The 16,598-nt window shown below is 37.5% G+C and overlaps 1 protein-coding gene across 6 annotated transcripts in view; it reads left to right on the top strand.

Annotated features, from left to right (window-relative positions):
• GABPB1 (GA binding protein transcription factor subunit beta 1) overlaps window positions 1-16,598 on the top strand; it is a 102,036-nt gene that overhangs the window by 23,977 nt on the left and 61,461 nt on the right. The gene's annotated exons all lie outside the window — the stretch shown is intronic.

The raw sequence follows: 16,598 nt of genomic DNA, 5'->3' as shown, positions 1-16,598 counted from the left end.
ACATAGATGCATGATCATCATTTCTTAGTACATTTGCATCGGTTTAGAAGAACTAGCAACACAACAGAAAAAAATATAGAATGTTAATATAGAGAAAAGAAATAAAAGTAATAATAATAGTAAAAAAAAGAAAAAACCTATAGCTCAGATGCAGCTTCATTCAGTGTTTTAACATGATTACTTTACAATTAGGTATTATTTTGCTGTCCATTTTTGAGTTTTTGTATCTAGTCCTGTTGCATAGTCTGTATCCCTTCAGCTCCAATTACCCATTATCTTACCCTGTTTCTAACTCCTGCTGGTCTCTGTTACCAATGACATATTCCAAGTTTATTCTCGAATGTCCGTTCACATCAATGGGACCATACAGTATTTGTCCTTTAGTTTTTGGCTGGACTCACTCAGCATAATGTTCTCTAGGTCCATCCATGTTATTACATGCTTCATAAGTTTATCCTGTCTTAAAGCTGCATAATATTCCATCGTATGTATATACCACAGTTTGTTTAGCCATTCTTCTGTTGATGGACATTTTGGCTGTTTCCATCTCTTTGCAATTGTAAATAACGCTGCTATAAACATTGGTGTGCAAATGTCCGTTTGTGTCTTTGCCCTTAAGTCCTTTGAGTAGATACCCAGCAATGGTATTGCTGGGTCGTATGGCAATTCTATATTCAGCTTTTTGAGGAACCGCCAAATTGCCTTCCACAGTGGTTGCACCCTTTGACATTCCCACCAACAGTGGATAAGTGTGCCTCTTTCTCCGCATCCTCTCCAGCACTTGTCATTTTCTGTTTTGTTGATAATGGCCGTTCTGGTGGGTGTGAGATGATATCTCATTGTGGTTTTGATTTGCGTTTCTCTAATGGCCAGGGACATTGAGCATCTCTTCATGTGCCATTTGTATTTCCTCTTCTGATAGGTGTCTGTTCAAGTCTTTTTCCCATTTTGTAATTGGGTTGGCTGTCTTTTTGTTGTTGAGTTGAACAATCTCTTTATAAATTCTGGATACTAGACCTTTATCTGATATGTCGTTTCCAAATATTGTTTCCCATTGTGTAGGCTGTCTTTCTACTTTCTTGATGAAGTTCTTTGATGCACAAAAGTGTTTAATTTTGAGGAGCTCCCATTTATTTATTTCCTTCTTCAGTGCACCATGTGTGTTCTTGAGAGAGAAACCCTGAACTTCATCGGCCTTCTTAAGCCAAGGTATCTTTCCCTGGATGCTTTAGATTGGACATTTCTTTTTTTTTTTTATTATTAATTAAAAAAAAATTTTTTTAAACATAACAACAAACAAATACAAGCATTCTTACCATATGATCATTACATTGTACATATATAATCAGTAATTCACAGTATCATCAAATAGTTGTGTATTCATCATCATGATCATTTCTTAGAAAATTTGTATCAATTTAGAAAAAAATAAAAAGAAAATGGAAAAAAATTTATATATACCCTTACCCCTCCCTTTCATTGATCACTAGCATTTCAGATTGGACATTTCTATAGACTTGTTTTAATTGGGACATTTCTTGGCCTTAGAACTGTAAAATTGCAACTTATTAAATTACCCTTTTTAAAACCCATCCCATTTCTGGTATATTGCATTCCAGCAGCTAACAAACTAGAACAACCTCCTTTATTAAATTTATTCCTAGGTATTTTATTCTTTTAGTTATTTTAAATGGAATTGTTTTCCTAATTTCCTTTGCAGTTTGTTCATTCCTGGTATGTAGAAACAGCTGATTTTTTTGTGTTTATGTTGTACCCTGCTTCTTTGGTGAATTTGTTCTAACAGCTTTCTTGTGGATTCTATGGGGTTTTCTGTATATTGGCTGATGTCATCTGAATAGGGATAGTTTCATTTCTTCCTTTTTGGATGACTTTTAGTTCTTTTTCTTGCCTGATTTTTCTGGAACTCCCAGTACAGTTTGAATAACAGTGGTGGTAGCAGGCACTATTTTTTAATACAAAAAATTAAAATAAATATTTTGTATTGCCTCTTCTGCTAACTTGAAATGAAAATCATAGTTGATATTACCTATGTGCATGAATTTAAAACATTTTTTATTGTGAAATATAATGTATATACAGAGAAATGAAAGAAAGAGCAATAGTCTTCAAAGTATACTTCAGCAGGTAGTTACAGAACAGATTCTATAGTTTGTTATGAGTTACCATTCTCCTATTTTAGATTTTACCTTCTTGCTGCTCTAAAACACTGGAGGCTAAAAGAAATGTCAGTATATTGATTCAGCAGTTATATTCGTTTATTAGATCCTATTTTTGCTGTTTTAACTCCTCCTTCTCCTTTGATTTTTTTCCCAGTCTATAGAGATTTTGGGTGATGTCCATTCTGACTTTTTCATTTTGAGAAGGAGTGTCAACAATAGAGGATGGGGGGTGTAATTAATTTATAATCTTGGGGCTATTTCCTCTGGGTTTCAGGATTTATCTGGTGTAGGAACCTATGGAAGTTATAGTTTCCCAGAAAGCAAACATAGTGCATTAAACTTTTATAGAGTGTCAGAGTAAACCATGGCAATAAGCAATATCTGGTGGAAGCTTGCCTCCAGAATAGTCTCTCGACTATATTTGGTCATTCTTAGCCACTGATATCTTATGTAATTACCCTTCTTTTCCCCCTTTTGGTCATGAAGGCATTGTCAATCCCATGGTGCCAGAGCCAGATTCTTCCCTGGGAATCATGTCCCACGTTGTCAGGGAGACTTTTACCTCTGAATGTCATGTGAGGAGGTAATTATTTTCATTGCAGAGTTGGGCTTAGAGAGAGAAAGAGGCCACATCTGAGTGACAAGAGGTTTCCTGAAAGCAACTCTTCGGCCTCATTATAGGTAGTCTTATCTTCTCCATTACAGAAATAAGTTTCATAATAGCAAGCTTCGAAATCAAGAGCTTGGCCTGTTTTGGGACTCCTCAATGTTTGAGAGTGTACCTGGGGTTTCCCAAATGGAGAAGTTGAATAGTTCCTTTTTTTTCCCCCTCAATCCCTCAAGGGACTCTACCAATACTTTTTTTGTTTTTATTTGAGTGTATTTTTTTAAAAAAATTTTTTAATACCAAAAAAAACCATCAAACAAACGCAGACATTCTTATTTTGATCATTCCGTCCTACATATATAATCAGTAATTCACAATATCATCACATAGTTCCATATTCATCATCATGATAATTTCTTGGAACATTTGCATCTATTCAGAAACAGAAATAAAACAAAAACAGAAAAAAATTTATACATACTATACCCCTTTCCCCTCTCTTTCATTGATCACTAGCATTTCAAATTAAATTTATTTCACCATTTGTTCCCCCTATTATTTATTTTTATTCCATATGTTCTACTCATCTGTTGACAAGGTAGATAAAAGGAGCATCAGACTCAGGGTTTTCACAATCACACAATCACATTGTGAAAGCTATATCATTATATAATCATCTCAAGAAACATGGCTACTGGAACACAGCTCTACATTTTCAGGCAGTTCCCCCCAGCCACTCCATTACATCTTGACTAACAAGGTGATATCTACTTAATGCATAAGAATAACCTCCAGGATAGTCTCTCGACTGTTTGGAATCTCTCAGCCATTAACACTTTGTCTCATTTCACTCTTTACCCTTTTGGTCGAGAAGGTTTTCTCAATCCCTTGATGCTGAGTTTCAGCTCATTCTAGGGTTGTTCTCAATCCCTTGGTGCTGAGTCTCAGCTCATTCTAAGATTTCTGTCCCACGTTGCCAGTAAGGTCCACACCCCTGGGAGTCATGTTCCACGTAGACAGGGGGAGGGCCTACCAATACTTTTTAATTATCAGCCCACCATAGTCTGGGTTATATCAAGGTATTAACATTAAGCTAATAGACAGAATTACAAAGTCTCATTCCCATTCTGGGCTTCATGAGTTTGGGTTGTTTAAATGAGCTGTCGAGACAGGTTGATTTAGATTGTATGTTACAGAAAATTTAGATTCTAGACATAATAAACCTCTCTGGCTTTTGCCTCATACAGTAGGCAAAATGCTAGAGTATATACACTATCATCTTTTACCATGTGTTCTGATTTACCTTAACCCCAGCCAGAGAAGCTTAATTTTTATCTCTAATTGAAGCCTGATCTCTTTTTCGGTTACTTTAACAGTTTTTGTATGTAGCTGTGCTAACATTCAGGGCTGCAGAACTTCATTTCTGAGTCTTCGCTGTCAGTTACTCAGACTTCCAGGGAAATACCAGTGTCTCTGTACTAGTTTGCTAGTTGCCAGAATGCAATATACCAGAGACGGAATGGCTTTTAAAAAGGGGAATTTAATAAGTTGCTCGTTTACAGTTCTAAGGATGAGAAAATGTCCCAATTACAATAAGTCTATAGAGATGTCCAATCAGAGGCATCCAGGGAAAGATACCTTGGTTCAAGAAGGCCAGTGAAGTTCATGGTTTCTTTCTCAAGTGAAAGGGCACATGGCAAACACAGTCAGAGTTTCTCTGTCATCTGGAAGGGCACATGGTGAATACGACATCATCTGCTAGCTTTGTCTCCTGGCTTCTGGTTTCATGAAGCTCCCCAGGAGGTGTTTTCCTTCTTCATCTCCAAAGGTCACCGGCTTGTGGGCTCTCTGCTTTGTGGTGCTGCTTTCTCTGAATCTCCCAGTCTCCCAAATGTTTCCTCTTTTATAGAACTCCAATAAACCAATCAAGACCCACCCAAATAGGTGGAGACATTTCATCGCCTAATCCAGCTTAACAACCACTCTTGACTAAATCACATCATCCAAGAAGATGTTCTGATTACAGTTTAAAGCATACAGTATTGAATAGGGATTATTCTACCTTTATGAAATGAGATTTTGATTAAAACATGGCTTTTCTACGGGGTATACTTCCTTTCAAACCAGCACAGTCTCATATACACAGATCACTCAGTGTCTCAGAATCTAGAAATACTCTTAACAGTTTTGACTAATTATGGCTGCTGTAAGATTTTACAATCTAGGCTCCAATTTCCTTAAAAGTATTTTCTGAAAGAGACCATAGCATGTTTGTTTTTTTGTTTCTGGCTTATTTTTCCTAACACATTGTCCCCAACATTCATTTAGTTTGTTGCATGCCTCACAATGTCATTCCTTTTTGCAGCTGCATGATATTTCATCATATCTATATCACAGTTCGCCATTCTGCTTCTTAGTCATTGTACCCTTTGGCCCCCTCCATCTATTGGACATCATGGATAATGTCCAAAATAAACAGACCACGTCTTACAGTGTCCTCATTGGTCATACAATCAGCAGTACTCTCAATTTAAGGCAGTTTTTGTTGATTCATAGAGACAAAGAAGTGATAAAGACAGCCTCACTGTATATCAAATAAAAACCTCCCCTTGTCTGTTGTCCTTTCCACTCCCCCAATTATTTACCTGTAGTAGTGTTGTGGTACTGTTGATGCCCTCCTGTTAACTGTTGGCCATAGCATGCAGTTTTAGTTTCCCCCCTGAACCCCTCTATTATTGACTCTGTATAATATCAAACCCTTGAAGTAGTTCATGTGAGAACTTATTTATAATTGTAGAGTTACAGTGGGTTACATGGCATTATACATCCCTTTCAATCATATTCACCTTCAATATGGCAATGTTACTTATAACCCCACTATTAGCAACCATCACGTCTATCCCTTCCTTGCATTTAAGATCAACCTCATTTGATAACTTTTCTCGTCTCTCGCTTCTGTGTACTTCTACTTCTGCTATATTATACAGTGTAAACCTCTGAAATTACCTTTACCAGAGTCATTATAGCAAAATTAAATGGTATCTATCCATTAATGTCTGACTTATTGCGCTCAACATTATGTTTTCAAAGTTCATCTATGTTGTCAATATGCTTCAGGACCTCATTTCATCTTACTGTTGTTTAATATTCCATCATATGTATGCACCACATTTTGTTTATCCACATGTCTGTTGATGGGCACTTGAATTGTTTCTATCTTTGGGCAATTGTGAATAGTACCACTGTGAACATCAGTGTGCAAATGTGTGTTTATGTCAGTACTTTCAGCTCTTCTGGGTATATACTGAGTAGTGGTATTGCTAGATCATAGAGCAACTCTATATTTAGTTGTGTGAGGAATTGCCAACCTCTTTTTCCACAATGGCTGTACCATTATACATTCCCACCAGCAGTGAATAAGTGTTCCAATTTGTCTACATCCTCTCAAACATTTATAGTTTTATTTTTATTTAATAGTAACCATTCACACAATAGTGTGAAGTGATATCTCATAATCTTGATTGGGAAAGGAAAGATACCAAATAGCCAAAGATATGCTAAAAAAGAAGAGCAAAGTGGGAGGACTTACATTTCCTGACTTTAAAGTTTACTGTAAAGCCACAGTGGTTAAAACAGCATAGTACTGGCACAAGGTAAAGTATTGACCAATGGGATCGAATCGAGAGTGTGGAGATAGACCAACAAATCTGTGGACAATTGATCTTTGATAGGACCCTTAAATCCACTGAACTGTGAAAGAATAGTCTTTTCAGTTAATGGGCATGAGAGAACTGGATATCAGTAGTCAAAAAAAATGAAAGAGGACCCTTAACATATACCCCGTACAAAAATTAATTCAATATAGAATATAGACCTAAAATAAGCCAGTATCATAAAACTCCTAGGAGAAAATATAGAGAAACATCTTCAAGACATAGTAATAGGAAATAGTAATAGGAAATGCTTTACATTCAAAGCAACAATGAAAGAAAAAATAGATAAATGGGGACTCCTTAAAATAAAAAATGCCTGTGCCTATGTGCATAATTAAAAAAAAGTTCTCATTATGCTCTAACTGAAATATGAAGGAGAAATTGAAGGAAAGCAATTTATAATAAAATGTGTATTTCAACATGTAAATGCTAGAGCAGACCATACTAGATGACACAGGAAGTTAATCAGATACTTGAGTCTGCATGTAGAATCACTGTTAATGTAATAGCCATAAAAGCTGTTTGAGAAGATGGTGGCTTAGGGAGGTGTGGAAATTAGATCATCCTCCAGAGCAGGTAATAAATAGCCAAGAACAGTACAGAACAACTGCTGGGGCCACATCAGTGACCAGATACACAGTGTACACCAGTCTGGACCATCTGGACCAGCTGCGAGTCCCCCAGAACCCTGAATTCCCCAAGCCATGGCAGCCAGTAACCAAGCTCCAATTATGGAATTAATGAACTAATTCTGACTACTAAAAATAGGCTCCAGCTCAGCTGAACCTCAAATAAAAGCGGAGGTTGCTGGTTTTTGCCCTGGTGCAGAGAGGGCAGGGCTGACAGAAAAAGAAAAAAAGAGGATAAAAAAGAGGTCTTTTTGGGATTTGAAAAGGTCTGGGCCCTGAGGGAAAGGAGGGGGCACATAGGACCTAGAGATATACAGAGCAGCTTACCAACTTAAGCTCTTGATTGGCAAACCCGAAGAACGAGGGTCCTGCTCTGAGAAGGATTTTTTTTTTTTTTTTTGTGGCTGTGTTTTTACAGCTTGACTACTCTTTACATATAGCTTCAAGGCTTCTCAGGCTCCAACTGTCCCAGGCATAGGAAGAATTCAGCTTGTTTGAGTGTTTGTCTGCAGCCTGTGTCTTCCCTAGAAGAGGGATGGGGCCCAGCTCAGGTGGAATCCCTCCCTCAAGGAGTTCAGACCCCAGGGTCTGGAAAAGTGAAGCAATTAAAGGCAGCCTACAATTTCCCCTCTGTCTCAGTCATACCCCCAGCAGGAAGAGTCTGCTGAAGTTAAAGGTACTGCATCACCTTATGCTAGTGGGACCCACAGACAAGAAAAAGTGCCACATACTGGGTAGTATAGGAAAAACACAGAGTCCAGAGACTTCATAGGAAAGACTTTCAACCTGCTGGGTCTCACCCTCATGGAAAACTGACACAGGTGACTCTTTCCTCCTGAGAGGAGGCCAGTTTGGTCTGGGAAAACCTGGCTGGGGCCCATAATACCTAAGTAGACACTCCTAAGGGGGGTGAAAAGGCACTATACAGGAAGGGGAAGAAATAAAAAAACAAGAACTGAAAAATTCTGATCTGTTAAACAAAACCTAAGCTAGAGGACTAGAATAAGCTGAACTGAATGCCAAAGAGCAGATAGACAACAAAATCATCCAGCAAGAAAATCCTAGGGAAAAAAAAAGTGAAAACAGTCTCCAGAATAAACTAATTAAGGTAATTAAAAGCCTAGATGCCAAAAAAAAATAACGAATCATACCAGGAAAATTGAAGATATGGCCCAGTCAAAGGAACAAACCACCAATTCAAATGAGATACAGGAGTTGTAACAATTAGTTCAGAATGTTTGAAAAGACCTGGAAAACTTTATCAAAAATAAAATCAATGAATTGAGGGAGGATATAAAGAAGGCAAGGAATGAAAAAAAAGAAGAAATCGAGACTGAAAAAACAAATCACAGAACTTATGGGAATGAAAGGCACAGAAGAGATGAAAAAAAAAACATGGAAACCTACAATGTTAGATTTCAAGAGGGAGAAGTTAGGATTAGTGGGCTGGAGGATGGGACATCTGAAATCCAACAAACATAAGAAAATATAGGGAAAAGAATGGAAAAATATGAGCAGGGACTCAGGGAATTGAATGACAATATGAAGCACACAAATATATGTGCTGTGGGTGTCCCAGAAGGAGAAGAGAAGGGAAAAGGAGGAGAAAAACTAATGGAGGAAATTATCACTGAAAATTTCCCAACTCTTATGAAAGACTTAAAATTACAGATCCAAGAAGTGCAGCATACCCCTAACAGAATAGATCCAAATAGACGTACTCCAAGACACTTACTAATCAGAATGTCAGATGTCAAAGAGAAAGAGAGAATCTTGAAAGCAGCAAGAGAAAAACAATCCATCACATACAAGGAGAGCCCAGTAAGACTATGCGTAGATTTCTCAGCAGAAACCATGGAGGCAAAGACAGTGGGATGATATATTTAAGTTACTAAAAGAGAAAAACTGCCAACCAAGAATTCTATATCCAACAAAATTGTCCTTCAAAATGAGGGAGAAGTTAAAACATTTTCAGGCAAAAAATCACTGAGAGAATTGTTGACCAAGAGATCAGTTCTGCAAGAAATACTAAAGAGAGCACTAGAGACAGATAGGAAAAGACAGGAGAGAGAGGTGTGGAGAAGAGTGTAGAAATGAAGACTATCAGTAAAGGTAAAAATAAGAAAAATTAGATGTGACATATAAACTCCAAAAGGCAAAATGGTAGAAAAAAGTACTGCCCATACAGTAATAACACTAAATGTTAATGAATTAAACTCCCCAATCAAAAGACATAGACTGGCAGAATGGGTTAAAAAACAGGACCTAGCTATATGCTGTCTACAGGAAATGCTTCTTAAACCCAAGGATAAACATAGGTTGAAAGTGAAAGGTTGGGAAAAGATATTTCATGCAAATCACAAACAGAAAAGAGCAGGAGTAGCTACACTAATATCCAACAAATTAGACATCAAATGTAAAACAAAAGGACAAAGGAGGACACTATGTATTAATAAAAGGAGCAATTAAACAAGAAGACATAACAATCGTAAATAAGCACTGAACCATGTATTTTGCTTCAAAATACATGAAGCAAACACTAAAACACCTTAAAGAGAAATAGACACATCTACCCTAATAGTTGTAGACTTCAATTCCCCACTTTCATCAATGGGAAGAACATTTAGACAGAGGATCAATAAAGAAACAGAATTTGAATAATACAATAAATAGGTTAGACTTAACAGATATTTATAGAGCATTACACCCCACAATAGCAGAATGCACCTTTTTCTCAAGTGCTCGTGGATCATTCTCAAGGATAGACCATATGCTGGGTCACAAAGCAAGTCTCAATAAATTTAAGAAGATTGAAATCATGCAAAACACTTTCTCAGATCATAAAGGAAAGAAGTTGGAAATCAATAGTAGGTAGAGAGCCAGAAAATTCACAAATAAATGGAGGCTCAACAACACACTCTTAAACAAATAGTGGGTCATGTAAGAAGTTACAAGTGAAATCATTAAATAGCTCAAGGAAAATGAAAACACAACATGTCAGAATTTATGGGAGGCAATGAAGACAGTGCTGAGAGGGAAATTTATTGCCCTAAATGCCTATATCAGAAAAGAAGAAAGAGGAAAAATCAAGGAATTAACTGTCCACTTGGGAGAACTAGAAAAAAGAACAGCAAACTAACCCCAAAGCAAGCAAAAGGAAAGAAATAACAAAGATTAGAGCAACAATAAATGAAATTGAGAACATGAAAACAATCAAGAAAATCAACAAACCACAAGTTGATTCTATGAAAAATCAATAAGATTGGTGGACCCTTAGCAAGGTTGCCAAAAGAACATAAGAGAGGATGCAAATAAATAAAATCAGAAAAGGAAGAGGAAACATAACCACTGACCCCGCAGAAATAAAGGAATTAATGAGAGGATACTATGAACAACTTTATGCTAATAAACTAGACAATGTGGATGAAATGGACAACTTCCTAGACAAGGCATGAACAACCAACATTGACTCGAGAAGAAATCAACGACCTCAACAAACCAATCACAAGTAAAGAAATTGAATTAGCCATTAAGAAGCTCCCCCAAAAGAAAAGTCCAGGACCAGATGGCTTCACACATGAATTCTACCAAACATTCAAGAGAGAATTAGTACCAATCCTGCTTAAACTCTTCAAAAAAATTGAAGAGGAGGGAAAGCTACCTCTTACTCCTTCTGCAAAGTGAACATTACCCTCATACCAAAGCCAGACAAAAATACTACCAGAAAAGAAAACTACAGACCAATCTCTCTAATGAATATAGATGTAAAAATCCTCAACAAAATTCTTGCATATCGAATCCAACAGCATATTAGAAGAATTATACATCATGACCAAGTAGGATTCATCCCAGGTATGCAAGGATGGCTCAACATAAGAAAATCAGTAAATGTAATACACCATATCAACAAATCAGAGCAGAAAAACTACATGATCATCTCGATTGATGCAGAAAAGGCATTTGACAAAATTCAACATCCTTTCTTGTTGAAAACACTTCAAATGATAGGAATAGAAGGGAGCTTCAACAACATGATAAAGGGAATATATGAAAAACCCATAGCTAACATCATCCTCAATGGGGAAAAACTGAAAACTTTCCCTCTAAGATCAGGAACAAGACAAGGATGTCCACTATCACCATTGTTATTCAACATTGTGTTGGAAGTTCTAGCCAGAGCAGTTAGACAAGAAAAAGAAATACAAAGCATCAGAATTGGAAAGGAAGATTTAAAACTCTCACTGTTTGCAGATGATATTATCATATATGCCGAAAACCCTGAAAAATCCACAGCACAACTACTAGAGCTAATAAATGTGTACAGCAAAGTGGCCGGTTACAAGGTCAACACTCAAAAATCTGTAGTGTTTCTGTGCACTAGTAATGAACAATCTGAGGGGGGAATCAAGAAAAAAATTCCATTTACAATTGCAGCCAAAAGAATAAAATATTTAGGAATAAATTTAACTAAAGAGACAAAAAACCTATACAAAGAAAAGTGCGAGAAATTGTCAAAAGAAATCACAGAAGACCTAAATAAATGGAAGGGTATACCATGTTCATGGTTTGGAAGGCTAAATGTAGTTAAGATGTCAATTCTACCTAAATTGACTTACAGATTCAATTCAATACCAGTTAAAATCCCCAAAACTTACTTTTCAGAAATAGAAAAACCAATAACCAAATTTATTTGGAAGGGCAGGGTGCCCCGAATAGCTAAAAGTATCCTGAAAAAGAAAAATGAAGTCAGAGGTCCCATGCTACATGACTTCAAGGTGTTTTATGAAGCTGCAGTGGTCAGAACAGCATGGTACTGGCATAAAGATAGCTATATCGACCAATGGAATCAGATAGAGTGTTCAGATATACACCCTCTCATCTATGGACAATTGATCTTTGATAAGGCAGTCAAGCCAGCTCACCTGAGACAGAACAGTCTCTTCAATAAATGGTGCCTAGAGAACTGGATATCCACATGCAAAAGAATGAAAGAGGATCCATATCTCACATCCTATACAAAAATTAACTCAAAATAGATTCAAGACTCAAACATTAGATCTAAGACCATAAAACTTTTAGAAGAATGTGTAGGGAAATATCTTATAAATCTTATAATAGGAAGTGGTTTCCTAGACCTTATACCCAAAGCACGAGCATTGAAGAAATAAATAAATAAATGGGAACTCCTCAAAATTAAACACTTTTGTGCATCAAAGAACTTCATCAAGAAAGTAGAAAGACAGCCTACACAATGGGAGATAATATTTGGAAATGATATATCAGATAAAGGTCTAGTATCCAGAATATATAAAGAGATTGTTCAACTCCACAACAAAAAGACAGATAACCCAGTTACAAAATGGGCCAAAGACATGAACAGATACTTCTCAGAAGAGGAAGTACAAATGGCCAAAAGGCATATGAAATGATGCTCATGGCTATAAGAGAAATGCAAATCAAAACCACAATGCAATATATCTCACACCCACCAGAATGACCATTATCAATAAAGCATAAAGCAAGTGTTGGAGAGGTTGTATAGAAAGAGGCACACTTATCCACTGTTGATGGGAATGTCAAATGGTACAAGCACTGTGGAAGGCAGTTTGGTGGTTCCTCAGGAAGCTGAATATAGAATTGCCATATGACCTGGCAATACCATTGCTAGTTATCTACTCAGAGGACATGAGGGCAAGGACACAAATGGACATTTGTACATCAATGTTTATAGCAGCATTATTTACAATTGCCAGGAAATGGAAACAGCCCAAATGTCCATCAACAGATGAGTGGCTAAACAAACTGTGGTATATACATATGATGGAATATTATGCAGCTGTAAGAGTAAAGTGATGAAGTATGTAACAACATGGATGGACCTTGAGAACATTATGCTGAGTGAGATTAGCCAGAAACAAAAGGATAAATACTGTATGGTCTCACTGATATGAACTGACATTAGTGAATGAATTTGGAGAATTTCAGTTGGTAACAGAGACCATAGGAGATAGAAATAGGGTAGATATTGGGTAATTGAAGCTGAGGGAATACAGATTCACGTATTTGTGAATTTTCTGGCACTCCGCCTATTATTGATTTCCAACTTCATTCCTTTATGATCCGAGAAAGTGTTGTGTATGATTTCAATCTTTTTAAATTTGTTAAAACTTGCTTTGTGACCCAGCATATGGTCTATCTTTGAGAATGATCTATGAGCACTTGAGAAAAAGGTGTATCCTGCTGTTGTGGGATGTAATGTCCTATAAATGTCTGTTAAGTCTAGCTCATTTATAGTAATATTCAGATTCTCTATTTCTTTATTGATCCTCTGTTTAGATGTTCTGTCCATTGATGAGAGTGGGGAATTGAAGTCTCCAACTATTATGGTATATGTGTCTATTTCCCTTTTCAGTGTTTGCAGTGTATTCCTCACGTATTTTGGGGCATTCTGGTTCGGTGCGTAAATATTTATGATTGTTATGTCTTCTTGTTTAATTGTTCCTTTTATTAGTAGATAAATTAGAAATTGTTCCTTCTTTGTCTCTTTTAACTGTTTTACATTTGAAGTCTAATTTGTTGGATATTAGTATAGCTACTCCTGCTCTTTTCTGGTTGTTATTTGCATGAAATATCTTTTCCCAACCTTTCACTTTCAACCTATGTTTATCTTTGAGTCTAAGATGTGTTTCCTGTAGACAGCATATAGAAGGATCCTGTTTTTTAATCCATTCTGCCAGTCTATGTCTTTTGATTGGGGTATTCAGTGCATTAACATTTAGTGTCATTACTGTTTGGATAATATTTTCCTCTACCATTTTGCCTTTTTGTTTATGTATATCATATCTGATTTTCCTTCTTTCTACACTCTTCTCCATACCTCTCTCTTCTGTCTTTTCCTATCTGACTCTAGTGCTCCCTTTAGTATTTCTTGCAGAGCTGGTCTCTTGGTCACAAATTCTCTCAGTGACTCTTTGTCTGAGAATGATTTAATTTCTCCCTCATTTTTGAAGGACAATTTTGCTGGATATAGAAGTCTTGGTTGGCAGTTTTTCTCTTTTAGTATTTTAAATATATCATCCCACTGTCTTCTAGCTTCCATGGTTTCTGCTGAGAAATGTACACATAGTCTTATTGGGTTTCCCTTGTATGTGATGGATTGTTTTTCTCTTGCTGCTTTCAAGATCCTCTCTTTCTCTTTGACCTCTGACATTCTAACTAGTAAGTGTCTTGGAGAATGCCTATTTGGGTCTGTTCTCTTTGGGGTGCGCTGCACTTCTTGGATCTGTAATTTTAGGTCTTTCATAAGAGTTGGGAAATTTTCAGTGATAATTTCTTCCATTAGTTTTTCTCCTCGTTTTCCCTTCTCTTCTCCTTCTGGGACACCCACAACACGTATATTTGTGCGCTTCATATTGTCATTCAGTTCCCTGATCCCCTGCTCAAATTTTTCCATTCTTTTCCCTATAGTTTCTGTTGTTTTTTGGAATTCAGATGTTCCATCCTCCAGTTCACTAATTCTAGCTTCTGTCTCTTTAAATCTACCATTGTAGGTATCCATTGTTTTTTCCATCTTTTCTACTTTGTCCCTCAATCCCCTAAGTTCTGTGATTTGTTTTTTCAGAGTTTCTATTTCTTCTTTTTGTTCAGCCTATTTCTTCTTCATGTTCTCCCTCAATTTATTGATTTGGTTTTTGAAGAGGTTTTCCATTTCTGTTCGTATATTCAGCATTAGTTGTCTCAGCTCCTGTATGTCATTTGAACTATTGGTTTGTTCCTTTGACTGGGCCATATCTTCAAATTTTCTAGCATGGTCCGTCATTTTCTGCTGGCGTCTGAGCATTTAATCAGATTTCCCTGGGTGTCGGACCCAGCAGGTTGAAAGATTTTCCTGTGAAATCTCTGAGCTCTGTTTTTCTTATCCTGCCCAGTATGTGGTGCTCGTGGCGCTTCCCTGTCTGCGGGTCCCACCAGTAAAAGATGCTGTGGCTCCTTTAACTTTGGAAAACTCTCGCTGTGGGGGAGGGTCGCCAGCCGAAGCGGCTTGGGGGAGTGCCGATTCAAATCTCGCAGTCAGCCCGGGAATCCGCGCGTGGGTGGGGGGCCGGCTCCGCGGCTTCGAGGAGTGCAGATCCAAATCTCCCAACCGGCCTGGGAAGCCAAGCGTGGCGGGGGGCGCCAGCCGCCTCCGCTTGGGCGAGTGCGGATCCAACGTTCCCAGCCGGACCGGGAAGCCACGTGTGTGGAAGGGACCCCGGTTGCCGGCCTCCGCGGCTTGGGGGACCTCCGATTCAATTCTCCCAGCCACCCCGGGAGGCCGCGCGTGGGGGGATGCCGACTGCTGCGGCTTGAGGGGACCGCCTGTCCAATTTTCCCAGCTGGCCCGGGAAGGAGGGAGGGAGGGACTCCGGTCGCCAGCTGCCCCGGCCCGGGGAAGCGCGCACCCCTCGGGTATCTCACCGCAGCGGATTCTCACAGCTGGTTCAGCCGTTTCAGAATGGAGTACGCTGTCTTTTTCGTCTCTCTCGTGGCTCTGTGAGCTGTTCTGTACCGTTTCTGTTTCTTTAGTAGCTGTTCTGGAGGAGGAACTAAGACCCGCGTGTCTTACTAAGCCGCCATCTTCTCTGGAAGTCTCTATCCTTAGATTTTATTTTATTTTTATTTTTACTGCATAGGCGTGACTTAACACTTTAATACCTACCCACAGAAGATAGTATGAAATGTCAAGAAAAGAATACAAGATAGAGTCAAGAAATGAGTGTCCTGGAAAATGTTTTAATATATGGATCTTTCATAATATATATAAGAAGTCTTATACATTGATAAGAAAAATACAGAAACCTAATCTCTCAAAATGGGAAAAGATCTGAGCAGATACTTCATAAAAAATGTCCAGATATCTACAACATCTGGCAGTATGCTGTGCTGAATGAATACAAACTGATTTTATATTATCTGTGTTGAACATATTTAAAAATGTATATTTCTTGGGAATATAACATATTTCTTTGTAAAGGCAGATTTATATTAAATTTTGGTGACCCATAGAAGTTAGATACTATATATTTGTTAGTGTGACTATTTTAGATTTTACTGTACTTCTACAGATCATACCCTACCTTTCACAGAAAATTATTATTGCAGGTTCTTTGTCTATGATGTAAATTTTTATGGTCCAGCTGCTAAATATTCCAAGAAAAAAATCCTTCATTAGAGTTCAGCAATTTCTATAAATCTTAATGTCTTTAGCAGAATTAAAGTACATGTTGGGTCTGAGTGATTCCACCTAGGTATGAGGGAATGGGAGGATAAAGGAATCCAGAAATTCAATGGTGAAGATCAGCGTGTGTCAAAAACAAAACAAAATAAAACAAAAACCCATGAAAACACACAATGTCCACAAGTACCATGTGGTTGTTTTTCTTATTCTTCATCATAGGATAATATTTTGAAATATTTTGATCCTTCCAAA

The sequence above is a fragment of the Tamandua tetradactyla genome, chromosome 14 (genome assembly GCF_023851605.1).
Source record: "Tamandua tetradactyla isolate mTamTet1 chromosome 14, mTamTet1.pri, whole genome shotgun sequence".
Classification (NCBI taxonomy): domain Eukaryota; kingdom Metazoa; phylum Chordata; class Mammalia; order Pilosa; family Myrmecophagidae; genus Tamandua; species Tamandua tetradactyla.
Note: the sequence above shows the minus strand (reverse complement) of the source record. Positions and strands in the feature narration are given on the sequence as shown.